Consider the following 9,421-nt stretch of genomic DNA (forward strand, 5'->3'; position numbering starts at 1 on the left):
TCAGATTCATTAGTGTTATTATTAACATGCAATCCTAAGTGTAAATTAACATACGAGAACATAACATAACTTCTCACATCTACAAACATACATGTCATCTTTGTTAACTAAGGATACACATAACCACCATCACTAAATACGAATTAGCATACTAACCACAAGTTCGATCAAATCAGATGATGCCTCGAGAAAGGGGGGGGTCTCCTGCCGCACCATCTAGGGAAGAGGTATGGGAATGATTAGGGTTTAATTAATTTGTGATAATATGAAGGATGCATGGAAACATATACATGTGTAATCGGAACAAGTGGGCCAAACCCACTTGAATTATATTTCTGTTTGGGCTTCGAGCCGAAGTGACCTTTTCATCCAATCAATTAAATGATATATAACTTTCTATTACACCAAATCATACAAACACATGGACCACGTGATTGTTCAGAAAACAATTTAATTTGATTGGGCCAAAATATTGTAGGACAATTATCACAACATGCAAACTATTAAAAGTTCTCACATTTAGATTATTAATGGCCGCTTCACGTGATTACATCTAACAATCTTGGGCCAAGATATTCACATGACAAAACTGACAAACACCTTTGATTTCACTTTGTGAATGGGCCGCTAATATGATAGATCAGTCATTTAAAGCACACTGTTGAATGAATAGGCACTCGATACTTTGTAACAAAATATTCACATGCAACAATATTGAGTGGATCTGACAACACAAATCACTACATTAATCCTATTGGGCCGATGAGACTTATATAGATGCACGGCTAGAATAACATGTATGGTTAACATATACACTACAAGTATGATATACAATGTTTAACATATTATAACAGCAAGTATGATATACAATTTACAAATAATATATACAATTTACAAATAAACACATTTGTAACCCCATAGAACTACTAGATGTTTAACGCAACACATATACGATTAATAAATGGATTAATAAATGATAAAGCATAAAGTGCAAATAAATAAAACATAACATGTAACCGTGCTAATTAGGAGTCGAGGAACCCAAAATTGCTAATCTTAGAAGTTCGGGTTGTCACACCTATGCTTAACAATTGAACTTTAAACTATGTTTTGGTTATTTACACATTACTATGCTTCCGCTGATTTGTTAAACATGTTTAGTTTATTTTGAAACACCAATTATATTGCGTTTGGTTTTGTTTACTTAATTGCATGGTTCAATATGATTGGTGGCTTGATCCTGGTCAGTCACGCCTCTAAGCGGTGATACTCCGCGTGTGGATTTTGGGGGTGTGATAGATTGGTATCAGAGCCATTGGTTATAGTGAACTTGGTTTAAAAAAAAAGGGAAAAGCTTTTTGGTAAAACCAGACTATAACTTGTACAGTGCTCAACGATCCACAACGACGCTTCGCTCCACGTGCAAGGCTCAACACTATAGGTGATATGATTTATGTTTATATTGCCTACTTGCTAGTTACATAGTACATTACTCATGGTATTGTTAGATAAACGTAACAACTATTGTTTGAAACGCATGTGTGCTTACTCTCTTCTGTCATCGCACTTTCGCGAACCTCTCTCACTCATGTTTCCTTTGGTATGAAGATCATGAGTGGACGTGTTAACCTAACTCAAGCCCAGCTGATGGCTCTAATCAATGAACAAGTTACTGCAGCACTCGCAGCCGCTTAGGCAGGAGGTATAACCTGCCATTGCAACTTACCCTAGGATCTTTAGATCCTACTCTTGTAAACCAACACTTGTGCTTAACATTGTTTCTTCTTACACACGACAGGTCAACATGCTCAGCCTCCTGCGTGTACTTTCAAAACTTTTATGGACTGCCGACCTACTACTTTCAACGGCACTGAAGGAGCTGTAGGCCTCCTCCACTGGTTCGAGAAGCTCGAGTCTGTTTTCGAGATGTGTGAATGCCCTGAGGCTCGTAGGGTAAAATATGCTACTGGTACCCTTGAGGGTGTAGCGCTCACGTGGTGGAACGCTCAGGTTCAAATGCTGGGGATAGTTGCTGCTAATGCCACCCCATGGAATGACTTCAAGGATTTGATTAAGGAAGAGTACTGCAACCGTGATGACATCCACAAGTTGGAAGTAGAGTTCTTCAACTTAAAGATGACGGGGTCAGAAATCGAAGCGTATACGAAAAGGTCAAATGAGCTGGCAATCTTGTGTCCTACTATGGTAGATCCTCCTATCAAGCGAATCGAGCTGTACCTTAAAGGTTTTGTGCCAGAAATTCAGAGTCACGTGACCTCAGCTAATCTTGGCACCATCCAGCAGATCATTCGTTTGGCTCATCGTCTCACTGATCAAGCAGTCGAGCAGAATAGGCTGCCCAAGCGTATTGGTGCTACTACTACTACTACTACTACTACTACTACTACTACTACTACTACTACTACTACTACTACTACTACTACTACTACTACTACTACTACTACTACTACTACTACTACTACTACTACTTCTGATGCCCCCAACAACAACAAGAGTAAATGGGATGGGTTCTCAAGCAAGGGTTCAACATCAGCTCAGTCTCAGTCTCAGCAGCGAAAGACTGACGACTACAAGAGCCCTGGTCAGCAATCTTTTGGTAGTCAAGGGCAGAGTGGGTACAAGGGGAACCACCCCAAGTGTAATCGTTGTGGTTTTCATCATAGCGGACCGTGTACTAGGGGCACTTGTCAGAGGTGTAACAAAGTTGGCCATGCGGCCAAGGACTGCAGGAGTCTCTACCCTGCAAATCAGCGACGACAGAACCAGCAGCAAGCTCCACAGAATCAGCGTCAGCAGCAACAACAGCAACAGGGTAACAACAAAGGATGTTTTCAGTGTGGTGCTGAAGGCCACTTCAAAAGAGACTGCCCCCAGCTAAATCAGAGGCAGAACAACAACAATCAGGCGAACGAAAAAATAATGGGGGAAACAATGGTGACAACGGTGCCAGGGGTCGAGCCTTTGTGATTGGTCAGGGTGACGCGAGGAACGATCCCAACGTGGTGATGGGTAAGTTTCTTTTGGATGATTTCTTTGTTACTGTTTTATTTGATTCGGGTGCCGATACCAGTTATATGTCTCTAAAAGTTAGTCAAATGCTAAAGCGCGTCCCAACACTTTTGAACACCAAGCACATAGTAGAACTAGCAAACGGTAAAAGTCTTGACGCCACACACGTAGTTAAGGGTTGTAATCTCATCTTAGCTGGTCAGAACTTCTCTATCGATCTTATTCCCATCGTTCTTGGTAGTTTCAACATTGTTATTGGTATGGATTGGTTATCTCAACATCGAGCAGAGATCCTTTGCAAGGAGAAGATCGCCCGCATTCGTCATTCAAATGGAGAACCTTTAGTGATTCAGGGTGACAAGAGTGGTGCTGTGGTAGGCATCATTTCTTTTCTTAAGGCCCAGAAGTGTTTGCGAAAGGGCCACACTGCTATTCTGGCCCTCGTTACAGACGCCTCAAAGAAGGAGAAGAAGATAGAAGATATTCCGATCGTACGTGATTTTCCTGAGGTATTTCCTGAGGAATTACCAGGTCTACCGCCCCACCGACAGGTTGAATTTCAAATCGAGCTGGCTCCTAGAGCAGCGCCCATAGCTCGAGCACCTTATCGTTTAGCTCCATCAGAACTTGAAGAACTGTCCACGTAACTACAAGAACTCTTGGATAAGGGTTTTATTCGTCCTAGCTCTTCGCCTTGGGGAGCTCCAGTATTATTTGTGAAGAAGAAAGATGGCACCTTCAGAATGTGTATTGACTATCGCGAACTCAACAAGGTGACTGTAAAGAATCGCTATCCACTTCCACGCATTGATGACTTATTCGATCAGCTGCAAGGGTTGAGCTACTATTTGAAGATTGACCTGAGGTCAGGATACCATCAACTGAGAGTCCGAGATGAGGTTATCTCTAAGACAATGTTCAGGACTCGTTATGGGCATTACGAGTTCCTGGTTATGCCTTTTGGATTGACAAACGCGCCTGCGGTCTTTATGGATCTTATGAACAGAGTGTGCAAGCCCTATCTGGATAAATTTGTTATTGTATTCATCGACGACATCCTGATCTATTCAAAGAGTTAGGAGGAACACGAGCACCATCTACGATTTATCTTAGAACTCCTTTGAACAGAACAGTTGTATGCCAAGTTTTCGAAATGTGACTTTTGGCTTCGTGAAGTCCCCTTTCTAGGCCACGTGGTAAACAAGGATGGGATTCATGTTGATCCATCCTGTCACACCCCCAAAATCCACACGCGGAATACCACCGCTTGGAGGCGTGACTGACCAGGATCAAGCCACCAATCATATTGAACATAACAAGTAATATGTAAAATTCAACCACACAATATGAAAGGTGTTTCAATACAAAAACATAGTTAAGTGTTTAGCGGAAGCATAATTGTAAAACCCAATGTAAGTATCTAGTACGAGATAAAGTAATGTTTTTAACAAGGCACACACTGCCATGTCCCACAACGACTGCGCCTCCCTGTGCAAGCTCCATGAGTACCTAACGACCTGCAAGGCATGTAACAGAGAGTCAACAACAAAGTTGAGCAAGTTCACAGCTGGTTGTTTAGTTATAGTATTCGTTTCGTAAATCATATGTTGGTTTTGTAAACCATGTATCGTATTAATTCGTATCGCGGTCTCCCAGACATGTGTGCGAAGATTAGTGGGGGCTTTCCATGTGTTACTAGACCGAGTGTATCGACTGCTACGAATATGTAAGAGGTGCCCTAAGTCAGTGTCTATCCGCATTGACCCTTTGCCCATAGTCCATTAGTACACGCCCGTTCGAACGAGACGGTGTGAGGTTTGTTAAACCTAATAGCGCTATTAACCAATGACCCGCTCGCCACAGGCCTCGGCGATTAAGTCGATATAATGAGGGACTTCAATGATAGAGGTTTGGTCCAGTGTGTATCTTAGCATCCTACTCCTAGAGGATGGTTGTAATCACCGTTTAGTTCATTTACCCATTCCCAGCTCTTGGGAATCCCATGCCTTGGAAAGAGTGTGAACTCACCTTGGTTTGCTCGGTATGCTAAAGTATGTGCTCACAAATAATCAGTCAAGTCCTAAAGTACGCACATGTACATAATCAGTTTATATTCACGAAGTTCTCATATAAGTACAATCACGATGGATATTAAATCAGTGATCACCAAATAGCACAAAACACGTATTCAAGTCCATACAAGTCATGCTTATCATCTAACAGCAGTTAGTTAATCCAGTTAACTCTTAATAGAGTTAAATTAAGTTACTGTGCAAATTTTCCCTCTCGACGAAACACCCCTGTTTCGTCATTACTTCCCTTCGACGAAACACCCTTTGTTTCGTCACGATATCCTCGGCGAAACACACTGATTAGTCATATCTGATTCGTCATGGCTACCTCGGCGAAACACATCTGTTTCGCCATGTCAGTTTTGCCGTGAGTAGTGTTTCGTCCATAATGTCAGATACGTCGATTAATCATTTAAACACAGAAACCCTAATCATCTTGAACAGCCGTTATCCAATGATCACCCACAATCAAACAGTAAACATGCAATCATTCAGAAATCATTGATACCAGTCGTGACTGAGTCATGTGTTAACCTAAACAATCTAACATACAAATATCACATCACAATTTCATCATTCAGCAACATGCTCATACCGTTCATGGACAATGGCATAGACAATTGAAGTCATAAACATCAACTCTAATCTACTTACTAATTCAGCAACAAACAATCTAATCCGACACACGAAACCTTAACCGACAATAGATCCTATTATAGCCAATTCATCAACCAATCATGAACATAACCATTATTTACCATCGATCCCTAATGATTTCAAGAGAACAGTTAACTATGATATACATCAAACAATCACGCAAGGGTTAAACACTAACCACGATGAACGGAATAGTAACTTGATTGATTCGGGGGCTTCGGGGACACAAGATCGCCGTCAACAGAGAAAGGGAGCTCTAGGGTTTCTTGTTTGCTAAAGTTGTGACAAATAAACCCGTAGAACTAAATAAATATTCGGCGTAACGTACTGGGCCGTTACTGGGCCTCGGCGAATCGTTGGGCCGGCAAAACGCCCGTTTCATCGAGATAAGGATGACGAAACACTCTCCGTTTCGTCGAAATGATTTATGGCGAAACACATTTGTTTCGTCGGGTTAGTTGATGGCGAAACACTTTGTTTCGTCGGGTAGTTCTAATTCTTAAACAGTTTACAAGTTCATGTTCATGCAACCAAATACTTTACTCATATTAAACACATAGTATATCAAACAATCATCTTAACTTATAATCCAACGTACAGTTACAGGTCAAACAAATGAAACAACTAAACAGTTAACGTGTAATTAATGCGAAGATGGAATCTTGGAAACTCGAGTTGTCACATTATCCCCAACTTGAAAGAAATTTCGTCCCGAAATTTAGCATGCGGTTACTGAGGAAGCTAGTTAAGTTGTTTAGTTTACTGGTTTTCCTCGGGTGTCACATCATCCCCCCGTTGATTTGGAATTTCGTCCCGAAATTTTGTAGGAGCTTCAGCCTCAGTAGTGGTTGCATTGTTCTCGAACAATTGGGGATACTTGAGTTTCATTTGGTCTTCTCGTTCCCAGGTGAACTCTGGGCCACGACGGGAGTTCCAACGAACTCGAACAAGAGGTATTCTGGTGTGCTTGAGGACCTTAACATCCCGTTCCGTGATTTTAACAGGTTCCTAGACAAATCGCAACTGATCGTCGATAGTGAGCTCCTTCAAAGGAACTATGAGGGTCTCATCTGACAGACACTTCTTCAGATTTGACACGTGAAATACGTTGTGAACCCCATCGAGTTCTGCTGGTAGGTTCAGTTTGTAGGCCACCTTGCCTATTTTCTCTATGATTTCGAACGGTCCGACATACCGCGGATTAAGCTTGCCTCGTTTACCAAAACGAACTACACCCTTCCAGGGTGAGACTTTGAGTAGCACTCGAACCCCAACCTGGAACTCGAGTGGTTTCCTACGCTTATCAGCGTAGCTTATTTGACGGTCACGAGCTGCCGCCATTCGTTGTCGTATCTGAGCAATTCTTTCTGTAGCATCGACTACGAGTTCTGGACCCTTGATCTGACTATCCCCCACCTCTGCCCAACACAGAGGTGATCGGCATTTACGCCCGTACAATGCCTCAAATGGAGCGGCTTGAATGCTGGTGTGGAAACTATTGTTGTACGAGAACTCCACTAACGGGAGATGTTTTTCCCAACCGTTGCCGAAGTCGATAACACATGCCCGAAGCTATGCTCATGTCTAATCGTGAGCCAAAAGATTTGTGCATCGCTTGCCACAGTTCTGAAGTAAATCGTGCATCACGATCGGAAATAATAGAGGTTGGCACCCCGTGCCTCGAAACCACTTCTTTTAAGTAAATGTCTGCTAAGGTAGAGAATTTGTCTGTTTCCTTGATAGCCAAGAAGTGTGCAGACTTAGTGAGTCAATCCACGATCACCCAAATAGTATCATTCCCACGCTGAGATCTAGGCAGGCCAGTAACAAAATCCATGGAAATTTCCTCCCATTTCCATTGTGGTATCTTTGGTTGCTGGAGTAGGCCCGATGGTTTCTGGTATTCTGTCTTGACTCTCGCACAGGTTAAACACTTGCTGATGTAAGTTGCTATGTGGGCTTTCATACTAGGCCACCAATACGTAGTTCTGAGATCGTGGTACATCTTATCCAAACCTGGATGTACTGAGTAGCGAGACTTATGTGCTTCATCCATTACCAGCTCGCGTAAGTTTCCACAATGTGGGACCCAAATGCGTCCTGTTACATAGTAGGCGTCGTCTTCCTTTTGTTCTAACCGTTGCCTCGAGCCACGTAAGGCTTCAGCCCTAACGTTTTCTGGTTTCAATGCTTCTACCTGAGCATCTCGTATCTGTGCAGGAAGACTAGACTGGATGGTGAGTTGTAGTGCTCGCACGCGTCCAGGTGCAGTGTCTTTTCGACTGAGGGCGTCGGCCACAACGTTGGCTTTGCCCAGATGGTACTTGATGGCACATTCGTAATCATTCAGTAACTCGACCCATCGTCATTGACGCATGTTTAATTCCTTTTGCTTGAAGATATGCTCGAGACTCCTGTGATCGGTGTAGATGGTGCACTTGGTACCGTACAGGTAATGTCTCCATATCTTAAGCGCGAAAACAACAGCTCCCAGCTCTAGATCATGTGTAGTGTAGTTCCTTTCATGGATCTTAAGTTGGCGCGAAGCGTAGGCAATGACTTTGTCCCGTTGCATCAATACACAACCCAAACCCTGAATTGATGCGTCGCAATAAACTACAAAATCGTATGTGCCCTCTGGCAATGAAAGAATAGGTGCACTGCAAAGTCTATCCTTTAAGTGCTGAAAAGTAGTTTCCTGCGTATTACCCCATCGATAAGTAACGCCCTTCTGCGTTAGTGAGGTGAGACGTTGCGCGATCTTGGAAAAGTCCTTGATAAATCTCCTGTAGTAACCTGCAAAACCCAAGAATTGGCGAATTTCCGTTGGTGTACGCGGTGCAGGCCAGTTCTTGATCGAGTCTACCTTGGATGGATCCACATGAATCCCGTCCTTGTTTATCACGTGGCCTATAAAGTGGACTTCACGAAGCCAGAAGTCGCATTTCGAAAACTTGGCGTATAACTGTTCTGTTCGAAGGAGTTCCAAAATAAGCCGTAGATGCCATTCGTGTTCCTCTTGACTCTTAGAGTAGATCAGAATGTCGTCGATGAATACGATTACAAACTTATCCAAGTAAGGCTTGCACACTCTGTTCATAAGATCCATGAAGACTGCAGGCGCGTTTGTTAACCCGAATGGCATGACCAGAAACTCGTAGTGGCCGTAGCGAGTTCTGAATGTTGTTTTGGAGACGTCCTCGTCCCGGACTCTCAGTTGGCGGTAGCCTGACCTCAGATCAATCTTTTAATAGTAGCTCGACCCTTGCAACTGGTCGAATAAGTCATCAATACGGGGAAGTGGATAGCGATTCTTCACGGTCACCTTGTTGAGTTCGCGGTAATCTATGCACATACGGAAGGTACCGTCTTTCTTCTTCACAAACAATACTGGAGCTCCCAGGGCGAAGTGCTAAGACGAATGAAACCCTTATCCAAGAGTTCTTGCAGTTGTTTGGATAGTTCTTCCAATTCTGATGGTGCTAAGCGATAAGGTGCTCGAGCTATGGGCGCTGCTCCAGGAGCTAGCTCTATCTGGAATTCGACCTTGCGATGAGGCAGTAGATCAGGTAAATCCTCTGGAAACACTTGAGGAAAGTCGCGTATTACTGGAATATCCTCGATCTTCTTCTCTTTCGTTGACGCGTCAGTGACAAGTGCCA

Source organism: Helianthus annuus, chromosome 8 (genome assembly GCF_002127325.2).
Source record: "Helianthus annuus cultivar XRQ/B chromosome 8, HanXRQr2.0-SUNRISE, whole genome shotgun sequence".
NCBI classification, from domain to species: Eukaryota; Viridiplantae; Streptophyta; class Magnoliopsida; order Asterales; family Asteraceae; genus Helianthus; species Helianthus annuus.